Source organism: Prinia subflava, chromosome Z (assembly GCF_021018805.1).
Source record: "Prinia subflava isolate CZ2003 ecotype Zambia chromosome Z, Cam_Psub_1.2, whole genome shotgun sequence".
Lineage (NCBI taxonomy): Eukaryota > Metazoa > Chordata > Aves > Passeriformes > Cisticolidae > Prinia > Prinia subflava.
In genome coordinates, this window is record NC_086283.1 from 74,178,373 (window position 1) to 74,193,744 (window position 15,372).

At 39.6% G+C, this 15,372-nt stretch overlaps 1 protein-coding gene across 1 annotated transcript in view; it reads left to right on the forward strand.

Annotated features, from left to right (window-relative positions):
- The first annotated feature begins 7,012 nt into the window (after positions 1-7,012).
- PTPRD (protein tyrosine phosphatase receptor type D) overlaps positions 7,013-15,372 on the forward strand; it is a 369,891-nt gene continuing 361,531 nt past the window's right edge. Inside the window, exon 1 of the mRNA XM_063422525.1 lies at positions 7,013-7,142. The gene's annotated coding sequence lies outside the window, so the exon portion shown is untranslated. The remainder of the gene's footprint in view (positions 7,143-15,372) is intronic.

Consider the following 15,372-nt stretch of genomic DNA (forward strand, 5'->3'; position numbering starts at 1 on the left):
TTTTTCTGTTATTTAGAAAAACCCCTTGTGACTAATATGTGATTTCCTTTACAGGGTTTGTATAACATGTAAAAGTGTTTTTCAACATAGAAAGAAAAAGGACTTGGCATCCAAGCTTGTTAATAATCTGGATTCAATACAACAGATTTAATCTTTCCATTCCTTTTTCATGAATAACTTATCTGGCTAAAATATAGATTTTTCTCATGGTCCTAATTTCTGTTTTAATTGAATTGCTGAGAATGAAAATTATTAGAGAATGTTGTGTGGTGAGCAGATTTGTTTGGATAATGTGGCTTTAACACCTCTTGTTCTGCCCAAAATACATTCTTCCATAAAAGGATGTGTTAGTGCATAGTTTCTATACTACATTCTGTAACAATAAACGTTCATTGGGCATTTAGTGACTAATAAATGGGATAGGAGGAAACAAATGGAAACAATGAAAAGGTAATATAAACAGAATGATTATAAGGAAAATATTTTTACTGTTCCAGTGAAACTTCGGTAATCTGTTTACACAGGTCAGGCAAAACCATACTGTAAAAATCTTTCCTCCTGATATCAGAATTAATGGAATTTGAAATATTTTATATTTAAAATTGAAAATAGGGTGAATACAATGCTTATGAAAAGTGGTCAATTAGTAGGACTCAGACTTCAGGCTAATACTAAATACTTTAGAATGTTTAATCTAGATTGACCTGCCATTAAACTTGCAGTTTCATCTGGAGCAACTGCATAAAGAAATGAGAGAATAATTTGATTTTCCATAAAGTCCTTTACTTAAACATAATTATCAAATATGACACCATTTTTTGTAATGGGGACACTTGACCCCTAGTTACAGAAACTATTCCATATTTTTAATTAGGAAACACATTATGAAAAGTTAATGGGAGTTATGTTGAGGGAAAAAATTACTTTGTTTGAATCTGTATTCAGATCAGAATTGAACAGATTCAATGGAAGAGGTTTCAGCTTGGCCATCCAAGTTTACTTAAAGCCAAAACACAGCACAACAGGGTCCTCTCTAGCAAAAAAATGTCCCTCTTTTGGTGCTGTAGATATTGATCTATGCTATTTTTGAAATATGTATGGGCCCACAGCAAAAATAACATTCAAATATTAACTGTAGGGTACTTTAGGAGTGAGATGCTGAAAATAATTTTATATTATTATTTTTCCTTTTCATATTCTATCTTGCAAGATTTTTCATGCAGCATTCTGCTGGGACAATACATTTCTTGCCTCCCAGTGCTTGCCTATGCCCCTTGATTTACCAGTAGAAAGGAGACAACTTGAGAGGAATAGAGAAACACTCTCCCCATCAGATGACTGAGCAGCTTCTCCCAAAACACCCCTACATTCAAGAAACAAAAGGTTCAAGGTTGGGAAATAAACTAAAACTTTTCATTTTCCTCCCCCTACCCCCTCTTCAGTGCCCTCACAGCACAGCACTGCCATATAAGATATGTTCTGAACTGCCTTGATATTTTGAAGGAAGGAACATTCAGATTACTGAGACTTCACTTTGGCTTCATTGTTGTTAGTTTGCGAGATCCTCAGTTTTCTAGGTAGCATTTCTGGATACCTTTTCTGTAAAAGAAGCTGTGGAAACTAACCATCAGTGAGTGTCTCCTTAGAAAACAGAAGTCAGTGTTAAAGTCAAAGATTAACAAATCTTCCATTTCTGTGAATCTGTTATGATATTATCTTCCTCTTGTTCCTGAGTTTTTAAGTATGTGAATTCTGCTACTTATCAGTATTTAGATCACGAAGTGTATCAAGATTTAGATCAAGCAGTGCTATACAGACACTGATCTCTGACCTATGGGTGCAAAACAGTGCCTTTAGTCTCCCTAGCGGATGTTGAGGAACCATTAAATAATCACATGCACTAAGTAATGTACGAGATCTAATTTTTGCTTTATTGTTGCAAAAGATGGGAACTAGCTGTCATTTGGCTACTAGTTTTCCTTTACTGGATTCCATTCTCCTCTGCTGAAATTAGAGAATATTTCTGACACTCTAGATGTAGCTCTCTACTGCGGTCCTTAAAATGTAGTGGTACCTTCTACATTTTGAATCCCGAAGAAAAAAAATACGACATAAAACTCCATCTACTGCACTATATTCAAACTGATGACAAATCTTGAAATAGACATTGTGCACCTGTGTGCATACATCCATTTTATATGTATATATATATAAATAGGCGTGATTTTCAAGAACAATAGCACCACACTATGTTCTGTATTCTAAGTATTTTCTTTATGAATAGTTAGCAGAGTTCTTACACCACCTGAGATACTTCCAACAGTACTGAAATAAAAGACAAAGCTGTCTCTTCAATCTACAAATCTTATTTACAGATTTCCCTATAAAGCTGCTGTTTATTTTCAGTTTGTGGCACACACTCTAGTGCACTTTGACAAACCTAATCCTGCTTCATCATCTCCAAGCCCCTGGAGATTTCCATGTGCTCTATGATTAATTACTGGTCTCTTGCTCTTTCCGCTTTAAGAAAAAAAAAAAAAAAAAAAAAAAAAAAAAAAAAAAAAAAGCCCCCAAAACCCAGCTAAAAAACCCGCAAAGAGCTAGTACAAGAAGTTCTTCCCTGACAAGCAGAAAAATTAAGTCTAATTTGCTTTGAGTTAATGTGCTACATCACCTTTTTCCACCACCGTGCTATTTTGGGTCTATGGTAGACCTGTGGTTTGGTCATACAAATTAATAGGCAGGGACAAGTGTGAGAACCAGCCTGCTCATCTCCCTCATCTTTCTAACATCTGTTTCCACAGAGGAAAAAATTAGAACAAGGCTTAAGACCTGTAGGATAAGAGACCCAAATGCTTTGCAATGGACTTGAAATGCATTGGCACACACAGAATGTGTTTGGCTACCAAGTGGATCACATGTGTGTATAAAGCCTCATCTTCTTCAGACAGCAGGGAGAAAAATAGCAATGGTAAAAATGATCATAAATAGCTGCACTGAAAATCACTTTTCTCTCCATACCTTTGTCTCTAACTACTGAAGTTCTGAGAATTAAAAGATGCATATGAATAAAAAATGTTTACAAAATAAAGACAACTACTGTCAGTGTCTAGTGAGGTACTACACCAGCACTTAAAAGATGTGTACAAATGTGTACAGAATTAGCAGAACAATTTTTTGCATACAGATAACATATATTTACTTGTCTAGTAGTGTTTTATTAACCTTAACAATAGGAGCTCAAACTGTCTGCAGTCTAAAAATGAGAATTTTCTAGTATCAGTGTAGCAACTCAGGAACATTTCTCATAAACATTTCGAAAGCCAATGCCTAAAATATGTATTAATGCAGTTTTGTGACAAATCACCTGTTAGATTTCAGCCGACAGCTTGCCATACGTTAATCATAAATAACTGTAAAATACAGCTATCATAATGTAAGAAGAAAATAAAGGGAGAGATTATAGAGCAACCTTTCTGATACACCTCTCCTGCTCCCCCTAGCCTTCCTGATTTTGCTGTGTACTGACCCAATGGCCACTGATTCCAGTTGTTAATGGAATACCCTACTGTGTTAAAGAGCTATGTGGGATGCTATTTATCAGTAATGCAAGCAACAATACAAGGCAGAACAGATGAAAGGAAAATAATGCTGCCCACTATGAATAGAGTACTATTTAATATATGAAATTCATGAGCCTGAGACATGAAGGCCTGCGCCTGGCCTTTTGAAGAGTTATGCTAGAAGTTACTCAAGAGTACATTCACAGGTAAGTATTCAGATGAACAGCAGGCAAACTAATGCATTTTGCGTCCTCCTTTGCTAGAATTTTTGAGATTTAAACCTGCACTCATAGCTTGCACTTCACCTAAGATTTTCACTGTTGGTGTGCAGCCTCCATAAAAAACATGAAAACAGCTGCGTGAGCAGGAAGAATGAGATTTAAACAGTTAATCTGAAATGACAGGGAAAAGAGGTATTTTTTTCTTAAAAGTTCTGAGGGAATACATCATACTTATTTCCAAATTCAAAAATCTTCCTTTCACCTCAAAACCTCCAGCAAAAAAACCAAAAAAACCTCAGCAACATTTCTATCTTCCAAGCCTAGTTTAAGTACTATCTTAGAGATTGTTAAGTGTTTTACAGGAAACATTTCAAAGTTTATAAAGTGTGCAGATGTATTTCCAATTCAGTGCTGTACTAACCATAGAGTAATGTACTGCTACTATCCTGGCAGAAACAGAACCTCTGTGTAGGATGCTGTGTTCAAATTTTTTAAGTTGGAGGGAAAAAAAATCTATCTTAATGACTAGTTTGTAACATGAATTAAGCTTCTTGTTATCTGCTGTTAGAAGGAAAGGAATATACAGCAGCAGAAATATACAGTGTTTTATTGCTTCTTCATGAATTTAGGTTAACTTCATATCTGTTTTTTTTTTTCCTTTAGCATCACTACAAAACATAATCTTTTAAATAATGAGATCTGGGTTTAGTACTTCTATAAAAAGAAATGCATTTATTCCTAATGTGATGCATTTATTTCTGAATGACTGAACTGAAGGAAGAGCTACGCAACCTGCTTACAACTCCAAAAAAAAAAAAGCAAAGCTAAATGTAGTCTTCAAACCCCACATCCATGTTGTGATACCATGTGAAAAGTATAAAATAAATGGGTTTATTGCTCAACTTTTCAGTGTCATGAAAGGATCACAGCATGAAGAGCACTAAAACTGCTAAGTTAGTCATAAGAACTACTGGGACATAACATTAAAACCTAAAATATCTATTTAGTGTTGCCATTTCAAAGCAAATACAGCCTTGAAGCCATTTCAGTCAAGGGGGAAAAGGTGATGAGTTAAGTCTTGTTTTCTTTAACAACATTTATTGCAATAAAGACCGAGTAGCATTTTGCCCAGCTTTTGATTTGTGCTGTACTTTGAAGACACTGTTGCTTGTTGAAAAGCTAGTCTTTTATGGAATAGTTAGGGGTTTTTTGATGGGATAAAAAGTAATCATCTGTGCCACATTTCATGTATTTACCTTTTCATACAAAGTAATTTTTGTACAAGGTTACTTGGTATTTTGAAAGATACTATTTGAAAAACATTAGTGTTCTTTTAAGTGTGAGATTGTTTAGGTGACCATTTTTCATGGTGTAACTGGCAGCATCAAAAGAAGACAGCAATTTATAGGACTTGTGGAGAACAAAGTTTATTTTCACTTTTGTCAGCCTTCATGCTGGCAGCACTAGCTTCCAGAGGATGATAAAACACGATTATATGATAGAAAACACCCAAATCATTCTCCCCTGCAGAAAAGGAGCAGTGACCTGCAATGAACTTAGCAGGTGCCAACAAGACTGACTTCAGGATCAGGTGCTTGCTACACCGCCTGATGGGGCTGCAGCCAGTCAGTGCGGAGCTCAGGACAAGCAGCACCCGTCCGGCCAGCAGCGCACCCGGAGACTCATTCCGCCAGGACAGCCAGCTTCTTCAGCATCGCTATCCATGGGCGCCTGCCACCGTAATGCCTGACTGGCACTTACTGTGTTTATACTGACACTCTAGCCCCGTTTTACACAGCACGGCCTGTGGCACAGGGGGTGTATCTTTCAGGCTTCCGAAAATGCCTAGAAGCTCACAATGACGTTTTCAAGAACACTTTTCACCTACATACTACTGTTTCCACCTACATCCGACTGTGCCGTTCGTTCTCTGCAGAGGACTGACTAGGAGAAGGTTAAGAAGAGTCGGGATGGACCCTGTTTTGGCCCAACGTTATGCCACCGACTGACCCAAGCAACACGTGCGGTCGCTCAGCATGGAACCTGACCATTCTCCAGGAACCAAATCTGAGATTTGCAATACACCAAGATGACTGATAATAAAATATCGCTGTGCCACACTGTGACTCTGGGACACCCCCGCCGGTTCAACACCAAGTTGCGCCCTTCAAGTGCGGCGCAAGCCGCCCTCCCGGGGAAGTTGTGCGGCGGCCCGACCGCCGCCCCGCCGCGCCGCCCCCCTCCCTCCCGGCCCGGCTCCCGGTGACGTCACCGCCCCGCCCCCGCGCCCGGCGGCGCGCGGGTGTGCGTGCGGCGCGCGGCTCCGGTGCCCGTGCGGCGCGCGCGCTGCCCGGATCGCCGCTCCGCGCCCCCCCACCCTGCCCGCACACGCACAGGCACGGACAGCGGCGGCACGCTCTCCCCTCGGGGCGCACGGAGCCTGTGAGCCGCACGGCGTAAGAGGATTAAAAAAGAATAATCACAAAAAAACACAGCCCAACAAAACAAGCAAAAGCACACACACACACACACAAAAGCGCAAACAGCCATTCAACCCAAAGCCCACAACAAACCCACGAAACGGGAGAGCGTCGCCTCTACCGGTGTCCCCACGGCGTCCCCCTTCTTTCCCAGAGGAGCGGAGTGGTGGGGGAGGGTTGTTCACGTTTCGACTCTCGGGGACGGTTTCTGGGAATTTTTCCCGTGTCCTCCCTCCCCACTCCGCCCGCTCTGTGCCCTCTTCTCTCTCTTTTGTTTGCGCTGCACTTTTTGTAGTAAGGGGGCGGGAGAGTAGGTGGGAGACCTCGCTTTTATTTGTAGCGAAAGAATCGGCTAGAAAAGACGAAGGAAGAAAAGAAAAGGAGGAAGGAGAAAAAAAAAAAGAGTGAAGGGGGAAGGAAGAAGGAGAGAGAGGGAGAGAGCGAGAGAGAGGGAGGAGGAGGAGGAGGAGGGGAAACGGAGCAGCTAGCTCGGGAACAGAGAGCGCGCCCGGGAGCAGCAGCAGCCGCCGCAGGAAGGAGAGGAGAGGAGCAGAGCGGAGCAGAGCAGCGCGGAGGAGAGGCGGCGCTGGCAAGAGGAGGCAGGCGGGGACCTGGCTCTTCTGGATGCTGGATTTTCGGACTCTCGTCGACTCTCTCCTGCTCCCCGGCGCCGCACTGTGAGAGACACTCACGAGCGTCAGGCAGCAGCGGCGGGGCTTCGCTCGTAGCTGCTGCTGCTGCTGCGGGGCTCGGATTAAATTGGCCGCCCCGGAGTCGACCGGGAGCAGGGGGAGGAGGTGGCGGCGGCGGGAAGCAGCGGCAGGCGGGCGGGCAGCGGCGAAGGCTGCTGCTGGGACCGGGGGAGCCAGCATGACCAGGTAACTGCCCCGCTCCTGACCCATTTTTCCTCCGCCGCCGCTCCCTCTTTGCCGCCTCTTTAGGCGCGCTTGTGTGTGTGAGCACAAAAGTGTGCGTGTGCGTGTGTGTGCGCGCAGCCCGCACACATGTCCCTCACACACAACTCTCCCGTGGGTGCCCCGAGGCTTCCCCCCCGGCCGCTTCCAGCCCGTTCCCCGCGCCTCCCCGCCGGGTCTCAGCCTGGCGGCGAGGCCTGTTCGGGGAGCGAGGGGAGCTGCGGTGCGGGGACGGGGGATGGGGCAGGGAGAGGGCGATTGATGGATCGGAGTCGACGTTTCCACTGAGTGCCGCTGTACGCGGGCGGGGAGAGGGGAGTACGGTAATTACACACTGTCTGTTTTGGCGAACGAATTATTATTAATAATTATTTTGTTCATTCTGACGGGTTCGGAGAAGAGGGAACGTAGCAGGGGGTGAGAGACCAGGCTTCTGTCGCTGGAAACGGGGCTTGGGGGTGAGCGGCCAGTAGGGACCCCAGGCGCCGGTCCGAGCACGGCTCCCTCCTCCTTCTTCTCCTCCTTCTCCTCCTCCTCCTCCTCCTCCTCCTGCTGTCTCTCGGCGGAGCAGGGAGGCACGGAGATGCGAAGCTTTTCACAGGTTAGGCTTTTAATTTCTTTGTTTACTCTCGCAAAGCCACTTGAAAGGAAGCATATCGGGATGGAAACTCAGTTTTCCGAGTGCTTGCAAAGGGGTTCTTGAATTTGTTCAGCAAACTTAGCAGCTCCCTCTGCGCCGTCTGCCCGTGCAAGGAGGCACTTCTTACTGCTGCAAACCAGACTGGCAGATAAAACAGTTGTTTTCTTGCACTGAGTCCCCTATTTTGCCTTTTATCTATGCCCTCAGTTCGCGACAGAACAGCATTCTTTCCATTTTAAATGATTACCACTCAGCTTTGCATGTGTGGCTTTTGAATGTCTGCTTCTTCTTGTTACTTCTCCAGAACTACTGTCATGCGTATTTTATTCTTTTGCCTGGTCGTTGTACAGTTACTGCCTCATGTAGGGATGGCAGCTTCTTTACCATGATTTCGATGTCCATATTCCCAGTTTTGATACACGTAGAAGGGTTTATTTATTTACACAGAATAGTTACGGTTTTATGTGTTCCTTCACTTGTCGCCTGAGACGGCGTTACACTGGGGTTAAGTCTGTAAATTCTGATTTAGTTTTGAGTATCCTATTTGCAGACATGAGTATTTCTGATGACACTTGTATTCTCTTAAACTTAGGATTAATGTGGGAAGCTATGATTATCTTCTCAGCCTTTCAAAGATCGCTTGCAACATATCTTTTGTTCAAGCATAAGCAACTTCTCTGTAATGTTGGGACATTATTGGGAATTTCGATACAGAGATGGAAAAATGTATATATCATATTTTTCCTCCCTCTGATATCTGCTAGGGGTTTAAAATGTTGTATCAGTCAATACATTCTTTTTTTTTGCTGTAAAAATGTGTAGTAAATGACATAATTTTCTCCTGGACTGGGAGCAATGAATCCTGCAATTCTTGTTATGAATGGAGCAACTCTGAAGAAAAAAAGATTCTGCCCTGTCCTATGGTCATATGTACTTGCATCTTACTTTAGATAGCAATTTTTTGATTGCTTCTTCAAATTCCTTCTGATGAGATGAGCTATTATTGCTTTTTTAATGTGTGAAATTGACAAACTGGTCAGTTTAATAAATTCAGCTGTCAAATTTCACTCAATCAAAATTGCTAAAAGCTGTAAATATACTGGCATGGGATTTTCAAGGTACTCAGTGTTACACAGAAATGATGGATTTAATGAGAGACTTTTTACATGAGTAGCTTTCCAATTTTAGTTTTGTCACTTGTGTTAATATGGTGGGGTATATTTAGATATCTTTCAACACAGAAATGATGTATAGCTTTTCTGTATCCACTTAAAGCAGTAAAAGCTTTGTCATAGTAGAATTCTTCTAAGAAGGTACTAAGAAATTCATTATGGTTTGTGTGTGCTACGGCAAGCTGTTAGGAATGGTGCGTGGTAAGGAAAACGGTACCTTCGTATTTCTGGGTTTGAGGAATTGGCCCCAGGACCTGCTTTTAAACCCATCAATCATACTACTTTTAAAACGAGCGCTAAAGAATAATGTGAATAAACGTTTTGCTGTGATGGTTATGTAACTCAAACCACCAGCAGTCAGCGAACTCAATGGGTGTTCGTAAATCAGTGCTTAATCTTAGGAGAGGGTGTGCAAGAATATACTTGGGGATGTGGTAAAGAACTAAGTATCTGAAGATTTGAGTCCAGTCAGTGATTCATTTTTAACGTTGCCTTTTGCTTCTATGTTTGAGGAATGCGGGGACCAAAACTACACAAGCTGAAGAGTAGGAATTCCCCTTCATCTGCTGCTGTGTGTGCTGAGCCACTAGGGGCCTGTATAAACTGCTCTCGTAGAGCAGATACCAGTGCATGGCATATGCTCACTTTCACCAGACATTTTTTACACAGGTGCATAATGTCAAAAGCAAAGTTGCCAGTTATTCATTCCTTACCAGTAAACGAGATTGCATTTTTTAGGAGGTGTGTACAAATTGCATGTTATTTAGTTTTTATGTTTACCCTGCTTCATCTGTTTCCCCTAGTCCTGTATTGTGTCCAACGTCCCTGCTTTCTTGATTACTATGGGAGATGGGGATGAATATGACTCAGGAGGTGCAAATTTTGGGCAAAGTTGGATTTGTGTGTCTTCTGCATTTCATATTTCCTGTAAGCTGAGAAAATCAGATTTATTGCCTGTGTGTTTTTTCTATTAGATTAGTAATTGTACTGTTCCATGCAAGTGTAGGGTTAAAAGATAAACTAAACAGGATTACTACAAGGCAGGAACAGACATAGATGGATGGTGTATTTAAACTAGCTTTGTAAGTGTTATGTAAGTTTGAGAGTGTGTCGGCTCCAAGGCTTTGGCTGGAGCGTAGTCAGCATTTATGGGACATGGGCTGAAGATGCACTATACATTCCTGAGTGTCAGAAATTTAAAATCCACCAGCCACAGCATTCTTAATAGACATGAAGCAATAAGGTCAAGTATACTTAGTATACTTACACTGTTCCATTGTTGGTTTTCAGTTTTTGAAACTGACAAGGCAGACAATTTGTAAAAGAGCGCAGCTGAAATATTTGCATATTGGATTTCCTTCGAAATGAACTTCCGTTACTAAGCTCTTTGAGAATTCTCATTTGGAAGGATTTTCAAGCTGAATCACAGTAAGGTCATACAATCAAAAAGCAGTTTCCCTGTGGTATGTTAATTTTTTAATAAGCTGTCTTTTAAAATATCAGAGTCTTATATATCATTCGGTGTTGGGCCAGTTCCAGCAAGAGGGTTTTTTGTCAACTTACCGACAACAGTTGTGCAAATATTGACTGAGCTTAATTTTCTGAAATGTCTGTGTTCGCCTAAGGTAAAGTTTTGATGAAATGTAATGATATCTGCTTTAAAGGTTTTCTCAAATGATAAATGTCGGTTCAAAAGTGTTAGTCTTACTGCTTATAAGTAAACCAAGGCGGTGACTCTGAAATGCAGAGGATAGGCACTGCATTTGTGCTTTGGATATCAAAAGGAGTAACACGGTATGGATGTATGAATCATTGTATTTAATTTTTGTATACAACTGTGGTGATTTTTTTAAGCTTTTGTTCTCCAATAAGAGTTGAGAAAAAGTATAGATATTTGCTGGCTTAAGTTCAGTTTCAGTCACATAATGCCTTCTATTGTAACAGGAGCTTACTTTCATTGTAATTCTTTTTAAAAACAGTTGGCATTACTTAGTCAACATACTATATTTTTATGAAAACTCTCAATTTCACATACTCTTTGAGTGTAGTTTATTTGCTTAATCCTTGTATTCTCTGGAAAAGGCCTTAAAAAAAGCCAATTAATGAATGTATGCTGGCAAATTCGCAGCCTAAAGAAAGAATACGTGTTTAAAAATGCGTCTTTAAATACTATCAGGAATTTACCAAATAGGAGCAGAGAAGCTTACTTCTTCTGGTGATCTGCTGCAGTGAAGGTTGCAGTAGAGCTGGAGAAATCTGATGATTTAGAAAAAGGTTACATGAGAGTGCTTTGCCTGTAAATTCCTTTCTAACATGCTTCACTTCACTGGTTTTTTTAAGATACTGGGTATTGATGGAACCGTATTTACTACTGCACAATTTTAACTTATATTTCATAAGCTCAGATGACTTATTGATAATACTTACCTTAAACACAGCATGTTTGTGTCTTCCTGTAGGAAGTGAATAGCTAAAAGGCCAGTAAGAGAAATACAGAATAATAGAAATTGTTAGTATGCAAAAAAATGAGGTAAAATTGAATAAAATATGTAATGCTTTTGAAGAACTTAGTAATTAACCAGGTTCTTTCAATTCATTCATAAAAGTGACAAGTCAAACAAAATACTATGAGCTAGTTTTTAGCTACATCAGCAGGTATACACAGTTTGTACTTCCCTAAGATATTCCCTAAATTTACCTCTTTAGGTGTCTTCTGCTTACATGCTGTGATAGGATTCTTCATAACCCTATAGCACAGTTACAGAAAGAGAAAAACAAAAAAGACAATGTGATTATCTTGCAGTAGAGTTTCAAAAGAGATAAAGATTTTTTTCCAAAATCAACTTTCCTGTTTATACTTGATATCTGATTTCTGGCGGGGATTCTTGGGTGTTCCTTTTGAATACAAAGAATGGGCAGAAAATGTCCTCAGTCAAGACAAAATGATGGAATTTCAGGCACTTTGATTTGTTATATGAGAGGACATGCCCTAATAGCATACTGTCATGTCCTGACTTTCTTCATATTTAAGCACAATGCAGTTATTTTAGTTTTGCAGTAATCTTCCAGTTAGTGAAGTCACTCCATGGGTATACAAATTGATTTATTATTTGCAGACAGTCAAAATGGATGTCCTGGTTAGTGCCAGCCGAACTGCTCACATATTGTTGTGGTCAGATAGTGCACACCTTTTTCCCAAGCAGTATATCAAATGTAATATATCAAATTATGCCAACAATTATATTGCTTTCTTCTTCAGTCTTTAGTGTTCTGGAAATTACATATCTGTAAGTCAGAGTTCAGTAAATAGTGTGTAAAATGTAGCTTTTTAGGTTGCAGGATCGGGTGATTCCTAAGAAGAATATAGTCAGTACCAATCTGACCAAAACAAATGTGGCTTATGTATTAAATTTGCAAATAAATATACATTTCTCTTACAAATTTGCCCAATCCCATTTTGATATAAGAATCTCACTTTGGCTTAATCACTGGTTTTACCCAAAAATGTAGGGTTTTTTGGTACTTGTTTCGACTCAGTAAGAGAAAATTCAAATACATTCTGGTAGCAATATCTTAGTCCTTGTGATCTTCAGAAGATCGCTATTTGCTGAGTTTGAACGCTAGGTCCGCTTGCTTGACAATGTTGATTAAATTAAAAAAAACACTGCTTTTGGAACTATTTGTAGGCTGTACTCTTTTTACAAAACTTTGCCAAAATAAGCTGAATTTTGTGTACAAAAAATAGACTCCTGTTTCTGCTACCTCATTGTTTTGCTCTCTCTACTTCTCTCTCTCCCTCTCACTCGCCTTCCTTCTCCTCCCTACTCCTTTCCTTTTTTCCTATAAAAACAGAAAGATGAAATTGTTCTTACTAAAATTCACAAAAAGACAGAATTCTGTACCCTATCCTGTTTTTTTCAGCTTCTCTATACCACAGAGAATGGGTTTATGAAGTAGATGCGTGTCACAGTTTCTAACTCAGAGACATGATTAATTTGTCTGTGTTCACCTGTATTGCTAAACTTCTGTTAATCACACGTTTAATTTTCTTGTCTTTTTTTTTTTACTTCAGGAAAGGGCTTTCTCCCTCTATGGAATTTATTGAAGGCAAGGAGGTCTTTTCTGAAAAGGCTGTTTGTAGGACCAAGTATTTTCTGCCTAGGTTTCAATAATGTGACTGTCAGGTGCATAATTTCATTCTCTCTTACGCTGCGTTTTATTAAAATCCAGTTTACAGGTGTACTGTGTATTAACACTGCCTGGAATTTGACTATTTTTTCTTAATAAGCAAACAGTTTATTATTTTGAAAGTCATTAATTTGATGTAAAGAACATGCAGTGAGAGATTTCTAAAACACTGATCAGAAAGTAGGACAGGAAGTTTTATTAATTTATTTTTGTTTGTTTAGGATGGTAGTGTATCTTAGAAAGCTGCTTAACCACTGCAGCTGTCCTTCCCTGAAAGATTAGGTTTCAGGAGCAATGATGGATGTTGAATGCCTGTAGCCAGTTGTGGGTTTTGCTCTAAGGTCAGTGCTACTGATGGAAGATAGGAATTTACAGCCTTGTGTCTCTTCACCAAAGTAACCAGTAGCATTTCTTTAGGGAGAGAAAAAGGCCCACAACAACTAGGTATGTTCAGTGCTGAGCTTGTACTGCTGCATAAGCTATTCATACTAGTGGGAAAGAGTAAGTAGACTTGTGAAGAACAAGGATAAATTCAGTCATGAGTGTGCCCTTTTGTTTCACAGAAACACACAGAAACAGCTGCTAAAACTACATAGGATGATGTGATTTCTTTTAGAAATCTTTTATATTATTTTAGTCTGCATTAAAAAGTTTGAAATTGATACTTTTGACTTTTGTTTCAGTTGTTTCAGCTGTGTTTCAGAACATACTTTCTTTTTTCTCCTAATTTTTTTTCCTCATGGAAGAAATATATGTTAGTGGTCTTCAGCAAGCATAACCAAGGCACAGATAGCCATTAGTAATGAAAGGGTAGATGTTTGTCAGGTAAAAAGAGTTGATGACATATAACGTTACCTTGTTTAATTCAGGTGTCACAATACATATTGCTAATAAAAGTGGAGAGTTAAGATACTCTTGGGTGTGTTTTCAGAAGCATTTCTGACTTTCAGACTTTATTTTTGGGCTGTCTGCTTTCCCTGAACTGTTGAAGTTTGCTCCTGATACACAGTGATGTGATTACCTTGAAGAAAGTGAATTTTGGTTGAGAAAGGTGCACAAGAATCCCAGACTGCTTTAGTGTTAAGTTTGCAAACCATTTTTGAATTGTTTTTGTTAATTTGTGCCTTAATGGTATAAGTGGATTTTTCTTTCAAGCTTAAGAAGAGTTGTTCTAGTAGGCTGAAAGCCTTCAGTGATTGGTGAGAAAGATTTCATTTGACAGCAGCATTATTTGGATCAGATCCATAGTGCTTTTGTGCCTTTGCATAAGTGATAGGACTTCTACCTCGGATAATCCTAGCAGTGGTTAAAATCAAAATCAGACAAGAAAGCTTAATAAAACATCCTATAAGTTGATTTACAGTATCTCATAAATTAGGGAGTAAGATGCATTTTGGTAAAGAGAAATACTTAGCCTGTAAGAATCACTTTAGAACAATTTTGCATCAAGGAATGGCCTTTTGCCAAATGCCTGTGTATTCTACTTACTGGCAGCATGCCATCGACTTTATTATTTGGAAAACTCTCTTTGCTTAAGTAATAAATATTCACTATTCACCAATTTATTTCACTATAAATAAAATGTGTATAGTGTTATTAGAATTTTTCTTTCATTTTTTATTTATTTCATAAAGAATGGACTTTTGCGTATTACCATTAAGTGCATCAATGAATCTCAACAAACAGAATTTTCCGAACAGTGAAATTGATCTTACTTTTTTTGATAATTTGGGTATTTCGGGATATTATTTTGGCTTGACATGAAAAGCCTTGAATTTTTTACTGTACATGGCATGTGATAGAAAAATTGTAATAATAACTTAAGGAATTGTTTGTCTTAGTTGATATTAATAATATTGTAATACAATTTTGTTTTGTTGAAGAAAATTGTATAATCAGTGTAAATGGTCATTGTTGCTTAGTTCAATATGTAGAATTTACACTTCTTTCCCCTTCTACATTTTCAAAAGGTGTCTTAAATTGTCACACGAAGTATCAGCATAGTGACCAGATGAAAATTTTAAATATAACAAGGGAAGCAGAAAATGAAGAGAACTTTGTACTTTGTTACGGTAACAGGTGGCAGGGAATACCTGCAGGAGCAGTCACACCTCCATAAGAATCCTAGCATTCCTTGGGGTTAATTTTGCATGATTACAGTGACTCGGGAAAAAAAAGAAAGTGTTAGGACTTC